This window comes from Microtus oregoni, unplaced genomic scaffold (assembly GCF_018167655.1).
Source record: "Microtus oregoni isolate MIOR12 unplaced genomic scaffold, Mior012 000001F_ref0000356, whole genome shotgun sequence".
NCBI lineage: Eukaryota > Metazoa > Chordata > Mammalia > Rodentia > Cricetidae > Microtus > Microtus oregoni.
In genome coordinates, this window is record NW_024543060.1 from 82,640,231 (window position 1) to 82,659,801 (window position 19,571).

Here is a 19,571-nt window from a genome sequence, read left to right on the forward strand (position 1 = left end):
GAACATGCTGTGTTCAATATATATGAGATTAGATGCTTTCTGATCATGTTGCCTCTGCCAGAACCCTCAAATTTTAAATTTTAACTCTGTTTGTGTTGTTGATAGAATAATCATTAGACTATGTAGACTTCCTTCAAGGTTGCTCTAAATATATCACAATCTGATCCATGTAGATGCTAGGTAATTTGTTCATTTTATACAACAACAACAAAAGAATATGCTGTGATTTCAGACTCAGCCTCTCACATCATCTCTGTATAATGTAAAGCTGCAAAAGTCATGGGGTTCCACAAAGGCATGCTACTTGGATGTTTCCTTTCAAGTTTTCTGACCTCTATAACCTTGAGTTTTCTTTATACAAAGATATGAAATCCCTGAGCTTTGTGACATTTCTTTGATCATGGAAAAGAAAATAACACAAGATATCGTATCTAAAGAAAGACTCAGAAACATCAAAGCAGGCAAGTAGAGTATTGGAGAATTATTCAGACCCTTGCACATATTGATGGGAAATTTGTATTGTTATAAAAATAGTGGTACCAACCACACTATTTCAGGTAAAGGTCTAAATAAAGGAAGAAGGGAAAGCAAAGTAAAGAACAAGCTGAGTAGAAAAGCAGAATGCAGAATTTATGTCAAATCTCAAATTAACTTTATTTCCTATTTTCTATTAGAATACGTTCATTGTAAAACAATGATAAATTTTATTAAGTAGACATATTTGCATTGTATGTTAATCATACTCAACTCCTTTACCTTCCTCTCTCTCCTTTTCTAGCACCTACTCGCCTTCTTCATTTTCTCGAATAGTCACTGTTCTAATTTTATATAGTATTGATAGATGGATAGATAGATAGATAGATAGATAGATAGATAGATAGATAGATAGATATGTAGGTTTACATGTGTGGGTAAGCTTGTTCTTTGTATCTCTGAATTTGATCTATTTTACATAATATGATGATTCCCACCTCCACTCACTTTCCTCTTTTCCTCCAAATGACTTAATTTCATTCTTTGTTCTGGCCAAATAAAACTCAACTGTGCATATGCTATACATTTTTTGACTCATTCATCCACTGATGGGCATTTAGAATGATTTTGTAACAACTCTTGTGAATATGGCTATAATAAGCATAGATGTGTTACTATCTGTGTAGTGCACAGACCAGCAATCGTGTATATTCTAGGGGCAGTACAATTGGAGACTGTGCAATTCTGCTTTCATATTTGTGAGGAGTTCCCATACTGATTTCTATAGTGATTGAACTAATTTACATTCATTCCCACTACCAATGTATAATTGTGGTTTTCCCTCCACCTCCTCCAGACTAATTTTAAGTCTTCTTAGACACCAAGTACCACATTAAGATGGATCCCTGTAGTAATAAGGGCGGTGGGGCTGCGTCCCCAGCACCCCGGCTGCCTGGCTAGCTTATGTCCGAAATAACAACACACAAACTGTATTCATTTAATCACTGCTTGGCCCATTTCTATATAGCCTCTTCTAGGCTAATTCTCACATATTAATTTAGCCCATTTCTAATCATCTGTGTAGCGCCCCTAGGTGCGCTTACCGGGAAGATTCTAGCCTATGTCCATCCTGGGTCGGAGCTTCATTGTGTGCGTCTGCCTGGGAGCTGGGAGCATGGCATCTCTCTGAGGCGTCTGCTCCCGAGAGGAGAGCTGTGGAGTCTGAGCTCACTTCCTCTTCCTCCCAGTGTTCTGTTCTGTTTTCTCCTCCCACCTATCTTCTAACCAATGAGGGCCAAGCAGTTTCTTTTTATTTAACCAATGACCTTCCTCCATCAGATCCCAACAAGACTCCTTTTTAAATGCCTTCATGATACCAAAATTATTCATAGTAAATATGAATTTTGAGTTTGTTTAACCAATATAAGGTAAATAAGAAACAAATGACTACTTAATACTCTCACTAGCCACCTATCTTAACTCTTCACGTTAATGGTGTCAAGGTCATATGCCATTGTTACTAAGAGAACTTAATAGAGCAAAGTTAAGCTATAATAACATTTTGCTTATTTTTGCATCATGATGGCAAATATTAAGTCTAATTATTTCACTTAATTGACTAAAGCTAACAGTGTTTTGATATCTATAAAACATCCCAAAGAAGATCAATGCAGCCAACAACTGAAGAATGACATACTAAAGAAATATCTAGAAAGTCTTCAAAAGATTTACAGTAAATTCTCCTTTTAATCCTTTTTTCTGTTTTCCTCCCTTCTTTATGTCCCTTCTTTGTTCTTGTGTTTTTGTGAATGCGATTTTTAATTGTTCTTTTTTTTCTTCCTTTCTTCTGGGTTTTCCATCCATTTTTTCTTAACTATGTCTATTCGGTAAACTTAGTAGTGCTTAATTAATGAATTACATCATTATTATTTCATTATGGAAGTGGAAACAGGGTGTGGCGCATTGTTAAAGGCTGGTGGGACAGTTTTACTGTCAATACTGATCCACTTCCTTGGTGTAGTAACTGTCTGATGATTTTGTTAGGAGGCATTGAACAGTAACCACCGTGTTCTCATGGTAAAAAGATGGATTAACTGTATTTAATACAGATTTTGTATTCTTAACGAAAGCATATTTTTTGCTGAAAAAAAAAAAGCATGTTTGACAAAGGGCAAAAAGCTTGTCTGCACTTCCAGTGTAACTAGATGAAATCAAGCTCTGCAGTCAATCTGTTTATTGAATAGCACGAATAATTTCAGTTAATTCATGCAGTGCATACTGTATTGTGAAAAATGGCTGAGTACCTCCAAGGAGATGGCCAATCGACCGGCCCTGGGAAGGGAGGTCAATAGAAGGGCCATCTGGGACGGAGGCTGACAAACAAAGTTTCTGTTTGCTTGTTTCAGTTTGGCAAAGAACCTGAGATCAATCCTCAAATGAAATTTGCATAATATAGTCCAAAAATAAAGCCTCTGATGCTCTAGCTTTGGAGCAGGTGATTTTCATTGCTTTATGGGTATCCCTTTTTCAATTTTAAAGGTCCAGCTGTAGCATCAAAATATTAAGGATTCACTAAACTCTCCAATGCTTTTCTCTGTATTGCCCACTACCTGACTGAGCCTTTAGAAAGAAACAGTTGGGTTGCTGTCTGGACGAAGTAGCATACATAGCTAAGGCATGTGTTAATATAATAAGGACAGTAGGATAGCAAACAGGAGCAAAGCTAAAAGGCACTCAGATTGGCAGACTGTTCATGCTTCACCTGTGAGAGAACCAATGTACCATGTCATCAGACAGCAAACACAGAGTATCCTAACCCAAGAATATTTATGAGCTAAGCCAGTGGTTCTCAAACTTCCCAATGCTGCGATGCCTTAATACAATTCTGTTGGGACCATTTGGAGTCCTGGCCTCCAGCTGCTCTTCCTGCTAGAGATCTTTACTGTCCTTCTAATATGAGTTACTAAAGGCTGTGTCAAAGTTGTTTACCAGCTCTGCTTCACGAGCACGTGTTGCCTTGGCCTTGAGGATCAGAGGATGAGGTTTTCACCTGTTGGCCCACTTGACTGTTGGGTATATAAGCCTCCAGGGTGCTACTGAATAGAGGGCTTCTTACTAGTGACTAGAGGTCTGTGTCTCTATCTCTCTGTCTGTCTGTGTGTCTTGTGTGTTTCAACCTCCAGCCTCTTGCCTGAAGCTCACGAACTGTATGGTAGCGCATATAGCACAGACAGGCATTTGTGTGCTGCACAGTTCCTCACGTTGTAGTGACCCTACAACCATAAAATTATTTCCATTGTTTCTTAATAACTGTAATTTTGTTACTGTCATAAATGGCAATAATCATCTGTTTTCTAATGATCTATGGTGCCCCCTGTGAAAGGGCCATTTAGCCCACAAAAGAGGTCATGACACACAGGTTAACCACTGAAAACTTTATCCCACCTATGTCCAGAGCCATATGGGAAAAACTGATGCAGGCTTTAACTATTAGGACCTAACATCTGATGAGTATAGACTCACATTGAAATCCACAAACTATGTCTCTATTCTACTTGCTATTTGTATATGCAGAACCACTAGACTCTATGAGCCCTGTGTTTTCCTTGAAGTCTCTCCAGAACTGCTTCAGGTCTGTTTTCAGCCAAGCTACCAGTTTGAGTGCACCTGCTTGGAGTACCAACATGCTTTGTGTCTTCCCTGTTCTCCTTTGAAGGATGATGCAAGCCTGCTGCCAGGAGAGTTGGTAATTGCTGACCAGCCCTCCACTCCCCACTCCCCCATAACAAGTATACTCAGAGGGCTACCTTGCTGGGCTGCCAAAGGCACAAGATTCTGAATATAAATGCTGATAAATCCTCTCTTCAAATTATTGGCTAATTTTTGTCTCCACATTCCAAATTTCTAATGTTTGTCGTCAAAATGGCACTTCTGACACTGATCAAAAACTTGACAAACAGAGGTCCCCAGAGACCAAAATTTCACCTTTACTTTATTTTCCTCTCTAGTACCCCAAAATAACTTGTTTTCTTGTTTCACAAAATAAGTAGCTATAAGTAGCTCCATGTACATAGATGTGGGCAGGTAATAAGGGCAAATATAAGGAAGAAAACACTTATTAAGAATTCTTGGGGCATACAAACACATGATTTTTTTGACGAAGAAGCAAAAAATATAAAATGGAAAAAAGCATATTTAATAAATGATGCTGGCATAAGTGGATATCAGCATGTAGAAGAATGAAAATAGATCCATATCTGTCACCATGCACAAAACTCAAGTCCAAATGGATCAAACACCTCAACATAAAGCCAGCCACACTGAACCTCATAGAAGAGAAAGTGGGAAGTACACTTGAATGCATTGGCACAGGAGACCACTTCTTAAATATAACCCCAGTAGCATAGACACTGAGAGAAACAATAAATAGGACCTCCTGAAACTGAAAAGCTTCTGTAAGGCAAAGGATACAATGAACAAGACAAAATGACAACCTACAGAATGGGAAAGGATCTTCACTAAACCCACATTTCCAAAATGTACAAAGAACACAAAAAATTGGTCATCAAAAGAACAAATTATCCAATAAAAAATGGAGTATAGACATAAACAGAGAATTCTCAACAGAGGAATCTAAAATGGCTGAAAGACACTTAAGGAAATGTTCAACATTCTTAGTCATCAGAGAAATGCAAATCAAAACAATTCTAAGATTCCATCTTATACCTGTAGGAATGGCCAAGATCAAAAACACTGATGACAACTTATGCTGGAGAGTTTGTGGGGTAAAAAATGGGGCAAAAAATATTTCCCATATTATCTGCCCATATATATGTACAAGGAACACTCCTGCATTTCTGGTGGGAGTGTAAGATGGTACAGTCCCTTTAGATATCAGTATGGTGATTTCTCAGAAAATTAGGAAACAACCTTCCTCAAGACCCAGCAATACCACTTTGGGGTATATATTCAAAGGATGCTCAGTTGTACCACAAGGACATGTGCTCAGCTATGCTCATAGCAGCATTATTTGTTATAGCCAGAACCTGGAAACAACCTAAAGGACCCTTAACCGAAGAATGGATAAAGAAAATGGTACATTTACACAATGGAGTACTACAGAGCAGAAAAAATAACGACATCTTGAAATTTGCAGGCAAATGGATGGAGCTAGAAAACATCATTTTGAGTGAGGTAACCCAGACCCAGAAACACAATTATCATATGTACTCACATATAATTAGTTTTTAAACATAAAACAAAGAAAACCAGCCTACAAATCACAATCCCAGAGAACCTGGACAACAATGAGGACCCTATGAGAGACATATATGGATCTAACCTACATGGCAAGTACAAAAAGGCAAGATCTCCTGAGTAAATTTGGGGCATGGGGATCATGGGAGAGGACTGAAGGGGAGGGGAGAGGAAGGGAGGAGAGCAGAAAAAAATGTAGAGCTCAATTTTTAAAAAAAGAATTCTTGGGGTCAGGGATATAGCTCAGTGGTAGAGTGGCAGCTTGGTATGAGCCAAGCCCTTGATTTGATACCCAGGACTGCAGTACAACCATATTTACTAACTTCATGTAAAAAAGATATGTCATTTTTCTTTGAGGAACTCTGCATTTTAAATAATGGTTTTTCACTCCTGAGTACTCTCATGCCAGAATATCCCCTCCACGTGAGCTAAACTTTTTCACTATCTTTTGTTAGTGTCTTATGGCATAAGCAAGGAAGTGCTGATCTATGTAAGCATTAGAACTAGTACAGATGACACAAAGAATAAAGAGTGATGTGTAATGCCCTCCAACACCAGAACACAGCAGGATTTCAAATGCGTCCCTTGGTAATTTATTTGTAATGAGTAATTCGAAGCAAAATTCAATATCTATACAGAGGAAATGGATAACATATGCAAAATACGATAAATTGATCTGTGATACAGTTACAAGGATTGGACTTATGTCTAATTATGATTTACAAGATTTCCCAGAACTGAGGAATATTATATTATTTGAAAGTGAATCATGCCAGAAAAATTTTAATTGGGGACAATTGCTATAGTTTCTCTCAAATAATGCTATTATACATGATCATTATATATAATAACTTATATAGACATGTTCTCTAATACATATACTCACACAAAATGCATTGTGGTTAGTCTCCATCCATTTCCATGAATATGAAACTCGTGTATAGCACTGATGTTTTGTTTCATAGACAATTCCTCTCACCTATTGCATTTCATGAGAGAATGCAGCAGCGTACATATCCGCATTTCTTCAGGGATTTACCAGATGACAAATGAATCATAAGCATTTTGTTCTGTGGTCGCTTTCTTCCATCAAAATATTTCAATACCATTCCTTTCAGAAATAGATTAGACATTACGCCATGTCTAGGAGCTTGTTTATTGGGAAAGCAGATGAGGAGAAGACTAGAGTGACTTCCTTATTTTTAATGGAATTCACCACTATTTGGTTATCAGTTTGGAACGACCTCCTGCCTGCTTCCATTCTGTCATTCCCACCATTTGTACCAGTCTTCATGATTGAGCAGATGGACAAGGTGGGTGATGCTTGCATTTGGTATGTTGCAGCATCCACTCAAATACTTCTCCGTGGTGAGGAGATTCTGAGAAACCCATTGTAATTTCAAAATAGGCTAAGTCAAAAAGACGTTGGATTCCCTTAGCCTATAGAAGGACATACTGAAAGTCACACTGTGCATTAGGGTTTACTGTTAAAACTGGGGTTCTCATGATCTACTAGGAGCTAAGGCTTGCTGCTCTAACCTAGCATCGTAAGGCCATATCACATGGGAAGTCAACAGGCAGGGAAGAGATGAACATCTGATATTTGTGGTGTTGTTTCTCAGGGATGTTGATCCCTTTTACTATATGATAAGGTCAAAAGCCAATATCAAATCATTGCTCTGAAGAACGTAGTTATTTTAATTGGTTATATCCTGTTCTAACACTCCAGAAACCTGATGCTGAACTGTTGTCTTGAGTGTTCATAAAAACATTCTAAAATTTAAATTTAAATGTATGCCATTATGGAAATTCTTTCCCTCTCAGTCTCGGGGATGTCTCAGAGTAGACTGTCATGTTTTCTCATATCACATATGGCTTTCATCCTGCTGTGCTCACTGAGACTTATGACACATATAGTGTATTTCTAGACTTCAGTCTGGACTGCTCTGGACTGTGAGAACCAATTACTAGTTGAGGCTAGGAAGTTCTTCCTTCTATTAACTAGTTGCTGTATGATGTTCCAAAACTCCCAGAGCAGCAGGGTTTAGTATCTGATAAGTAAGTGACACTGTCCTTAAAATGAATTAATTTTTAAAAAATTAAAAAATAATTGTCTCATTTTCCTTTTCCCCTTCTTCTCTTCAGTCCGTCCCATGTACCCTTCTCCACCTCTTGCTTGCTTGGTTAAATTTGTGACCTCTGATCTTTTTTCTTTAATTGCTGATATATTTGTAAGGATATAAAAAATAATCTGTTAAGGTTCATATAATGTCTATTATATGTATTAAATTACATGATTTTGGGGCTATCTGATAAAAATTGACAATAGATTTTAGGAAATTGAAACGGAAAGCAGAAATTTTTAAAATGAGTTTAGTCCTTGCAACGGAAAACTGTTAAGTATTAATATCCTTTTTCAATAAACCTTCAAGAAAATTCTATAAAGAATGTTACTTTTGTCCTTGTCAATGAAAGCACAGTGGCTTTGTATAGTCAGATAAGGGCTTAAGACCTGAGATCCTAAACATGCTATTTTTCACCCAAATAAGGACTAAGTGCCTATATATAAAACTGACGAGTGCTTTCAAACACCATTAGCTCTTGAGAATGTCTCTGGACAGTTTATGAGCTAAAATGGTACACATCGGGTTGTACAAATTAATTCTGAGATTACATTAGAGATAGAGAAGTAGACTATAGATAGTAGAAGACAGATGGTAGATTGATATGAATGGTATATTTATTTGGGACTCAAGTCAATGAACTAATCTCTGTTTATCCTACTGTAACTAATTAACTCTGGCCAAATTTTATCTCTTTTTCCCTAAGTCATTTCTTTACAGCTTGGTTTCACCAATGTTTATGCTGAATGCATTACTTAAAAGTTTTATGTTTACAGAAAAGCACACTTAAATTCCAAAACAAGGATTTAAAGTTTTATTTCACAATCTGATAGAGGCAAATGAATAGTGATATATGATTCCCTATCAAAAATAGTGTTCTTCACATGTCTAAACATAAGAAAGGCAATATACAGCAAGCCAACAGCCAATATCAAATTAAATGGAGAGAAACTCAAAGCAATCTCAATGAAATCAGAAACAAAACAAGATTGTCCACTGTCTCCATATCTATTCAATACAGTACTTGAAGTTTTTTTTATTTATTTATTTTTTTTAACTTTTTTTTATTGAGAAAAGAGAAAAAAAAAACAAATTTCCTCCTCCTCCCAGCCTCCCATTTCCCTCCCCCTCCTCCCACCCTTCTTCCCCTCCCCCCACTCCTCTCCCCCTCCCTCTCCAGCCCAAAGAGCAGTCAGATTTCCCTGCCCTGTGGTAAGTCCTAGGTCCTCCCCCCTCCGTGCATTTCTAGGAAGGTGAACATCCAAACTGGCTAGGCTCCCACAAAGCCAGCACATTACGTAGGTTCAAAACCCCGTGCCATTGTCCTTGGGTTCTCATCAGCCCTCATTGTTCGCCATGCTCAGAGAGTCCAGTTTTATCCCATGCTTTTTCAGTCACAGTCCAGCTGGCCTTGGTGAGCTCCCAATAGATCAGCTCCACTGTCTCAGTGGGTGGGTGCTCCCCTCGTGGTCCCGACTTCTTTGCTCTTGAAGTTTTAACTAGAGCAATAAGACAACCAAAGGAGATCAGGAGGATATAGATCAGAAAAGAAGACATTAAACTTTATTTGTTCATTATAGTATTTTTAAGTAACCCCAAGAATTCTACCAGGGAACTCCAACTTCTCATAATTATCTTCTGTAATGTATCAGGATAGAAGGTTAACTCAAAAAAAAATCACTATTCTTCCTTTATACAGATGATAAACGGGCTGAGAAAGAAATCAGAGAAATATCTACGTTCACAATAGCCAAAAATAACATAAAATCTCTTGGGGTACTCTAATCAAACAAGTGAAAAACCTGCATGACAAGAAATTTAAGTATTTGAAAAAAGAAACTGAGGAAGATACCAGAAAATGGAAAATATTCCATGCTTTGGGTGGGTAGAATTAACATTGTAAAAATGGAAATCTTACCAAAAGCATGTACAGATTCAATACAATGCCCATCAAAATACCATCAAAATTCTTCACAGACCTAAAAACAATAATACTCAACTTCATATGGAAAAACAAAAACCCAGGATAGCCAAAATGATCCTGTACAATAAAAAAAAAAGTGTCTGGAGGCATCACAATCCCTGAATTCAAACTCTACTACAGAGCTACAGTAATGAAAACAGCCTGGTACTGGCAAAAAACAAAAAACAAAAAAAATCAGACAGAACAACCATTGGAATTGAATCAAAGACCCAGATATCAATCCACACAACTATGAATACCTGATTTTGACAAAGAAGCTAGAAATATGAAATGGAAAAAACAAGGTATATTCAATAAATGGTGCTAGTATAACTGGATATCAAAATGTAGAAGAATGAAAATAGATCCATCTTTATCACCATGCACATAACTCAAGTCCAAATGGATCAAAGACCTCAACATAAAGCCAGCCACACTGAACTTCATAAAAGAGAAAGTGGGAAGTATACTTTACCACAATGACAGAGGAGACCACTTCCTAAATATAACCTCACACAGACACTGAGAGTAACGATAAATGAGACCTGTTGAAATTGAGAAGCTTCTGTAAAGCAAAGGACACGGTTAACAGGACAAAACAGCAATCTACAGAATGGGAAAAGATCTTCACCAACCCCACATCAGAAAGAAGGATGATATCAAAAACAAAAAACCCTCAAGAAATTTGAGATTAAAATAAAAGAATGGGGTACAGACCTAAACAGATGTATCTAAAATGGCTGAAAGACACATAAGAAAATGCTCAGTATCCTTTGTCATCAGAGAAATGCAAATCAAAACAACTCTAAGATTCCATCTTGTCAGAATGGCCAAGATCAAAAACACTGATGACAACTTATGCTGGAGAGGTTGTGGGGTAAAGGGAACACTTCTGCATTGCTAGTGGGAGTGCAAGCTGGTACAGCCGCTTTGGATATCAGTGTGGCGATTTCTACAAAAATTAGGAAACAACCTTCCTCGAGACCCAGTAATACCACTTTTGAGTATATATCCAAAGGATGCTCAGTAGAGCTCGATAAAAATCAATAAAATTTTAAAGAAATGATGTTCCTTGTTTGTATTTGAGGCAGATTTCCAGGGGACACGATGTGTTCAAAAGATTTTGCACATTGTCCTTGAGGTATTATCACAACCTTCTTCTCCTTCCAAATAAAAAATTATCAAAAACATCTGTCGGAATTGTTCATTGTGAAGGAGAGTGGAGGGTATAAAACCCTATTAGCTAGAACACTAATCGCCTGACAGCGCTGGTGGAGATGTTACTGAAAAAAAAAATCCCTCAAGAAAGACAATGAATGAATCAGGTTCAGATGAGCAGCCAGGCAGCAACTCCATAACAGATCAAGGTCAAACTATGCTTCCAACATAAGAAATGCCACATGAAGTTATCACAGGCAATATCTTCTTAATTATGTCCATATTATGGAAAACTTGCAGGTGAGTTGGTGATAGTAATGCCCTACTTTCATTTCTGTTGATGACAAATGGCCCTGAAGAAAGATTTTATTTCACCTCATAATCCCAGGCCATAGCAGGGAAGTGAAGGTATCAGGAACTTAAAATATCTATTCACATTATGTCTACAGTAAAACAGAAGGAAAAGTGAGTATATACACGCTCACTTGTTCTCTTGCTTGCTTGCTTGCTAATGCTCATCTCAATTTATCCACTCTTATGCAGTTCGAGAGCTCCTGAATCGGGAATAATACCACAATGGGCTAAATTTCCCCGACATCAATAACCTAAACCTTCCACAGGCATGCCCATATCCTTAGCCAATGTAAAGACCCTCTCACTGGGATTATTCCCAAGTTACTTTAGGTTGTGTTGCATTTACAATCATGCTAACCATCACAAGCTAGTATACTTTTGTCTTAGACTTTTAACCATAGAAAAATTCAATTACGAAGTCTGTACTGCTGATAGCTGTTGCTATAGGGTGATATAGATGGGGCTTTGCCTGGGACTGTGATTTGAAGTTTACAATCACATGCAGGTTCCACTCTGACCACTGCTCTCTCTGGGAGAACCATTTTTCGGAGAAATTTGCTGGCACAGGACAGACATGGGGGTTTTTAGCACACATTAGCTAGAGAGATTGGTCTTGGAGGAGCCATGTATCTGCATACTGGATTATTGAATTCTTCTCAGGAACTGTACCCCATTGCCTCAATCTGTACCTCACTGATCTCCTAGAACCAGAGAAAGCTAACCAGGGGCAATCACACATTCCTACACCCAACACTCCCTCACCTGTCAAGACATTCCCAAGTAACATAATAGGGAGCCATCATATTTCAGGTGATACAAATCAAGAGCCTCATCAAAACACCACAGGTAGGCATATAGGTGTATCTCTACTGAGCCAGTATTTCTCATAAGTCTGACAGCCTTTGAGATGAAAAGTCAATAATAAATATCTACCATGTAAAGTACATCTCAACCAGTTTTGAGAAAACTTTCTTCTGTAAAGTTCTGTTTTTGTTTTGTGCTTTGTCTTTTGTTTTTCATTTTTGTTCTTTTTTTTATTTATCACAATGAATTGAAAGTGTCCTTTCTATTATACCATCTATCACACTACAGGGTTTTATTTTTTTGATGGGCATAAGTTTGATTCTCTTCTTCATCCAAGCCCTGTAACTAATTCATAAGAACATTCCCTCTCTCTATTTCTGCCAACTTATCACATATTTCTGCAGCTCTACTCTGTTTCTTACTCATCATGCAGTAGATGTCCAATTGAAAAGGTAAGAATCCACACTGGCTTCTAGTCAAGACCATACTTTCTCATTGACTCTCTCAGTGCCTAAAGCAGTCAAAAACCTAGATACAACATATTCATTCACGAAACAACAAGGGAACAATAAGAAGGGTTTGGTTACATGGATAGATACTTGTTAGATGGATCTTACTCCTGACTCATTAGTACTGAAGGAAGAGAAGAAAGATTTTGGAAAAGGCTTAATAAAAGTAGCTGGGAGGCAGAGACAGCTGGATCTCCATGAGTTCGAGGCCAGTCTGGTTTATAGAGCTAGTTCCAGGACAGACAGTTCCATTATGTAGAGAACACCTGCCTTGGGAAAACAAAAAACAAACAAACGAAAAGATTGCTTTGAAAGTTTTGCCATCACTGTTATTGTATCCAGGTGCCAAAGCTAGAATCTGTTTTCAACTGTTTGTGCTACGTGTTTATACTCGGCATATGAATCCACTTCGGGAGAAATTCTATGAGGTGGTCGCTAATTGTCATACCAGTCATTGAAGCCAGCCACTCCAGAATTTTATTTCACATCCTGTTCTTGTCTCTTGTGTGGGTTTTATCCTTGACATGAGTTCTAGCAATTCAAACGTGAGTCCTCACACTTGTATGACAAGGACTTTGTTCATTGAACTATCTCTCCAGTCCACAGATGAAATATCTTTAGTCCTTAAAAACCGTAATTAGAGTGATCCTAAGATATTTTTTTTGTTAAGGTCGGGTGGCGCAAGCCTTTAATCCCAGCACTCGGGAGGCAGAAGCAGGCGGATCTCTGTGAGTTTGAGGCCAGACTGGTCTACAAGGGCTAGTTCCAGAATAGGCTTCAAAGCTACAGAGAAACCCTGTTAGGAAAAAAAAAAAAGAATAACAAAAGAGAGATATTTTCGGTTAAGTACAATTATCTGAAATTCTGAATCCGTCATGCAAGAAACAAGTAGAATGGTAGCATATGTAAAAAATGGATGCACTCAGTTCTATGCATTTGTCTAGATCTCCTTTACAAACAATTAAAAGGCCATTGTGTGATGGAACTGCCATACCATATTCTCTGTTCGATTTCAGAGTGGAAGTGTCTTCTCATTCCCACAGAGGTAAACACCCCCTAGAAGGCTGAGGGATAGACCAGGAATTAATGGCACTTTCTGGTTTGAATTTCACAGATTTGATGGCATTCTGTAATTTGAATAATTGTAAGCTTCCAGTTTGCTGATAAGTTGCACCTGCATTATTCATCTGCATGAATTTCAACCTTCTTCCTGGAAAACATCATCACCAGGCACCCCAGCTCCTTCCACGCTGCAGCATCAAAGCCTGAGATACGCCCCATGCCCTCGTTCCATCTTATGTGGGAGCCCCATCAGTACACTTCTATCAAGTCTCCTCTCCATTCCTTTAACCTGACATAGTGTGTCCATTTTCCTCACCTCCCTATTCTCTCCTATTATTATTTCCCTCAAAGTTTGACACAGCTAGAAGCTAGAAGTTTAGTAGCGTTAAAGTATTTGAACCTTTAAGACAAAACCTAACGGAAGATAATTAGGTCAAAGAGCCATTAACCACAGAAGGGATTCATGCTAGTCTCACTGAATGAGTGATTTCCCATGAGAAGAATGGTGGCTGACTCTGTGCCTGAAGGAAGAGAAAATCAGTAAGAAAACCAGAAATTGAAGACGGTGTGGATACTTTGAAGAAGCAGAAGGCAGGCAACGGCGTGCCCAGCCTGCCTCCAGGAATTACAGGAGCTTTTGGAAATATCTTTATTTGCTTCTCTACTAACAAATCGCAGTGGGAAAAAATCTGAAAGCAGTAAAAGTAATAAGTCTTGCACACATGATTAAAATTCAACACCGAAGTAGGGGACCACTTCTGGAAGGTGTGGGAATTTTCTGGCACCTAAAGAGCAGCATTTGAGTATCAGCCCCTTCGTGCATTACTGGAACAAAACATTCCAAAGGAAGTCGCTGAAGGAGGGGCTTACAATTCCAGGGATAGAGTCGAACCTGGCAGGCAAGACGTGGCCATAGGAAAGTAAAGCAGCTGGTCACACGGTTATCTTTCCACAATTGCAAGGCAGAGAGAAGTGAACGTTCGTGCGCGGCATCCATTCTCCGAGTTCAGTCTGGACCCCCAGTCCATGGGATGGTGCCCATACAGAAAGTAACACATTCCATGTTACTTAACCTACTCCAGAAAATTCTGCACAGCTGTGCCCAGAGACTTGCACCCGTGGCTCTAAATTCCATCAAAGGACAACTGAGATTACCTAATCACGGCAGGTGACATGCATTTCCAATTCCTCTGGTTGACCTCATTGCTAAGTGTCACAGTTCATGGCTGGAAATTAAAGTGTACTCTTCATGATGTCACCTCCTAGAGACGTGGCAGTTGAACTCTTTGTTTTCCTAAGTGGCTGATGATCCTCCCGGTTCGCATATATGGGTTGGTCATGAGAGATATAGAAATTCGCTCATGACATCAGCAACTGTATGGCCACACAAGACTAGTTTCTAGACCTTGTACTGAACACGTCATGATTCATATGTCCAAATCTGGTTATAATTGGAACTAGTTGCATTTTACACTCACGAGCTGAGAAGAAATTTAGACAAAATATAAAACTTCTGTGGAGAAATATGAAGACAGTGCCACTCTGCCACACAACTGGTAAGAATTAATTGAAAAGAAAACCATTGCCTATGTTTTCTGTCAATCATTTCCCTAAAGCGACCATGGGTGGTCTTGAGCAAAGATGTTTCTCGTTATTTGCACTTGGAAAATGGATCGCTTCTGCTCCTATCTTTTAAAAATTCATTTTGGGTATACATATGTGTCTGCACACATGCAGGGAGTGTGTGCAAAAACACTTGCTTATGTACACACATGTGGAAGTTAGAAGTTAACTTTGGATATTTTTCTCTACCACCCCCTATTTTGGTTGGTTGGTTTGTTTTGTTTTGAAACAAGGTATTTCCTTTACCTACGCCTCATCATCTCAGCTGGCCAGTCAGTCTCTGCATCTGCCTCGATTACTACCCCCAGTGATGGAGTAAAAGATGGGAAAACCGGCACATAGCTTTTATGTGGGTGCTAAAGACCCGGGATACAGGCCTTCATGAATGAACAGAAAGCACTTCACCCCCTGAGTCATCTCCCCAGCCCTTCTTTCTTCTCTTTTCATTTCTTACAAAATGATCAAGTGAAGAATGGCTAGTTTTCTTTTCATCCTGTAAGAATATGAGAGCCTACAATGCATTGTTAGGCTGCACCCATTTGCTGTTCTTGGCTGTTCATGGCCATTCAAGGGAAGAGCAAAGGAAGCACGCAGTTTAGGGTTCTCAGCTGATGTAGGGACAGCGCTTTGTCGAGACAGGGAAGTAAGAGGGTGGGGTGTTCTTATGGCCAGTGGATTTCTCAATAAGGCTTTCCAGGTGGCTCTGGGGAACAGAAAGAGTATGTGGATAAAGCAATCAAAATCTAAATCCTTTTTCTTCCCAAAAGAATTACATTCCCTTCATTACTTGACCCATCCCCAAAGTCCTCCTAAGTGAGTTTAATGTTTCCAGGCCTAAGAGCTCTAACATTTAGGCTAAACTTGGAAAACTGACAGAGAAACAAACTTCTCTTTTTGTTGAAGTCGGCCCCCAAATCATGTAAGTCATATATATGAACACATAATTTGCATTCCCTAAACCAGTACTTGGATGTTAATGACTCAAATTATCTTCATGGAGCATAGAAGGTTAATTTCTAGGTGGTCGGTCACGGAATTTCAGTCACTTGTTGTTTCAAGCCTGAATTGCAGTGAAGGAAAGGATTAGAACACAGAAAATGATGACAGATTTGGCCCCCAGGGAAGCAAAAAGTTGGAGCTAGAGAAGGAGCAATTGCTGCACAGATAAAATAACATGAGTTCACCCCCATAAAAAGCTGTGTACAGCTGTACACATGTTGCATCATGGCTGCGCCCTTGCTAACAGTCCAGGAGCTGTAGGAGGTAGAGACAGGAGGATTGCTAGCTTGTTGAGCAGCCTGTCTTGCTGCCATTTTCAAAGATAGATCCTGTCTTAAAGAGAGAAAGCAGAGAATAACAGACCTCATGTGGTCTCTCAGTACAAAGATGCACAGTCATATGTTCATGCACCATATACCCACATCCATATACATAGAGAGAGAACCCCACCCCACACACATACACACAGAGAGAAAGAGACAACCCCCCCCCCACACACATATACACAAAGAGACAACCCCATCACCACACACATATACACAGAGAGACAAAGACAGCCACCCACCCACACAGACACACCCGTAGGGAGGAGCATATGAACTCAGAAGTCCAAAATCTTTAAAGATATTTGTTAGTAATAAATCATCTGAGACTAAATATTTCTTTCATTAAAGATCCCCATTAATCAAGTGATTTTAGGGGCCTTTAAAATCTTCCTGGTCTTTGTGACACAGCGTTCTTTTTAAAATAATTTCTTTAAAAAGTATGTCAAAGTGTTAACATGATTTTTTGTACTCTTCCATTTTGGTGCAGAGAAAATGTTGCGACATGGATTGTAATGTTAACTTGTTATAAAAAGCAACCTCACATACTGGGCAGGTGGCAGGGATGCAATCTGTTGGATTTGGGGGTGCAGGTCTCCCAGAACTTGCAGCCATTCCTGCAAGTTCTACAGTATAATGGGGGAAAGGTTTCTGCACACTTGAAAAGTGCTGGGTCTTAAGCATCCCCTACCCCTGTTGCTGATTTCAAACAAGGAGCCCACCCTCCTTTTTTCCTGTTGATGTTGTTTATCTGTTAAATAAAAAAAGCAAGAAACAGGTTTACTCAGCATCGTTTGAATGAATTGTCCTCAGCAGTCCTCACTTTCCGTTCGGTAATACACCAAGGTCCTTTTATTAAAAGGGGGGCATGGTTCTACTTCATGGGTTTATCTCGAGGTTGGATTTGGTTAACCCATTACAACTCTACACGGTTCATTGAAGACGACAAACTAGCACCAAGTCAGGACATGGTATTTACCACACATTTACTTTGGTTTCTTTGTAAGACAAAAAAATATAATATAATAAAATAAAATAAATCCCTTATGATCGAAAGCTGCATTTGCATTGAAAATGGAGAATGGAGGCAGGTGAGCAACAGCGGCCTTCAAAGATGTTATCAGAAGGGGTTTGTGGCTGTTGCAGAGTGCTTTGACATGGACTTTCTGGTGTGGCAAGTTAGATTCTGCAGCAATTCAAATTGAAAGTCACATCATTTTGCTATTGTGCCAGTTAATATTCTGAGTCTCATTAAACGCAATTACAAGGGGCATCACATTCAGGGAAACAGCTGGATAAGCAAGGTTCCAGCAGGAAAGAGGGAGAAGGGTGCTCCACCCCCGTGCTTGGCCACCGTCATTCTGGCTGCATCTCATATGGCTTTAGATCTTGGCTTCTGGACACCTGGCTGAGACACTGAATTCCTAACTGTCACCCTTGGATAGCTGTTTTTCTCTTCAGCATCTTTCATGTGTTTCATCTAAAGGAAAAACATTGTGTTTCAAAGAGCTGCAGAACAGCAAACAAAGGAATATTTAATCACAGCATGGAGAACTGTTGATGTTCTGTTACATAACCTCCCAGGCTGTTGTGTGCGAACTTCCACTTTTATTTTATTTATTTATTTATTTTTAGCAAAAATGAATCCATCCTCTTTCTACTCCCAGAGCAGCTTGTTTCATAACATGCTCTTCTTCTGTTTCCTTAGATGGTCACACCACAAAAAAAAAAAACAAAAACAAAAAACAAACAAACAAAAAAACACAATGCCTCTTTCAAGTAAGAACACTGGAGAGTCTATAGGGCCCTATCATCCAGAATGCTGTTCCTAAATACTATGATCAATATTCCACATTTTAAAATAGTATGGCCAAATAAATTTTGAAGAAACGTGGAATGAGGAGCTGGGAACACATCTCTGTCAGTAAAACACTTGCCTGTCAAGAATCGTTCAAACTACAGAACACATGCAAAAGCAATAAATAGTAAAAACTGGCCAGGATAGCACACGCTTAGAATCTCAGCTCTAGGGAGGCAGAGACTGGAAAATTCCATAGGGTAACCAATTTGGCCAATTCCAGGCCAATGAGAGACTCTGTCTCAAAGGCAATAGATGAACCAAAGGAATGACATCTGAGATCATCCTCTAGCCTCTGCATGCCTGTGCACACACACACAGAAACCTGAACATGTGCACATATACACATACACACACACACACACACACACACAATGTGGAATGAACAGTCATGCATTCTTTACAGTAAGTATCTTGAGTCAAATGAAACAGGCCAGGTTGAAAATATGTTTAAAACCCAGTAGAGCTGGGAACAGCAGTCCAGGCGGGAGAATATGACACATGAAAACTAATAAAGACACAGTGGGTATGGGAATCTCTACAGTTAGTTTTGTGTCTCCAGAAACTTCCATGGGAGGTTAGACCATGCCCTTCAGAATCCCTCTGCTGGCTTCATTTTCTTAGAGTCGTTACCTTGAGCCATAGGACCTGGATGATCTTGCTCTGATCTGCCATTCTAAGCTCTCTTCCTCCTGACCTTCCTTGTTGGGGGGTTGTTTGTCTTGCTTGCTTGTTTTTTTCTCTTCCTTAGGAGCCTATAAGTTCATCCTATCTTGCTTTCAATGCATTTACCCTGATTCATCTCATTGTTGACTACTGTTCTTGATCCCCTTCTCCCAAAGCAGAGATCTTCCTTCTCCATGCTGCACAGAGTAAAACAACGTCTGGCCTGCCTATCTCCTATACTTTATTATTTATTTGTTTTTCCGTACAAGAAATCACAATCTGATGTTCATATTAACATGTCAATTGAATAATAACTTTCAGTTGAGCATTGATAGACCTTTTTAACGTATATTAGGCAGTATTCTGAAAGCAGTAATGTGTTACTAACAATTAAATATT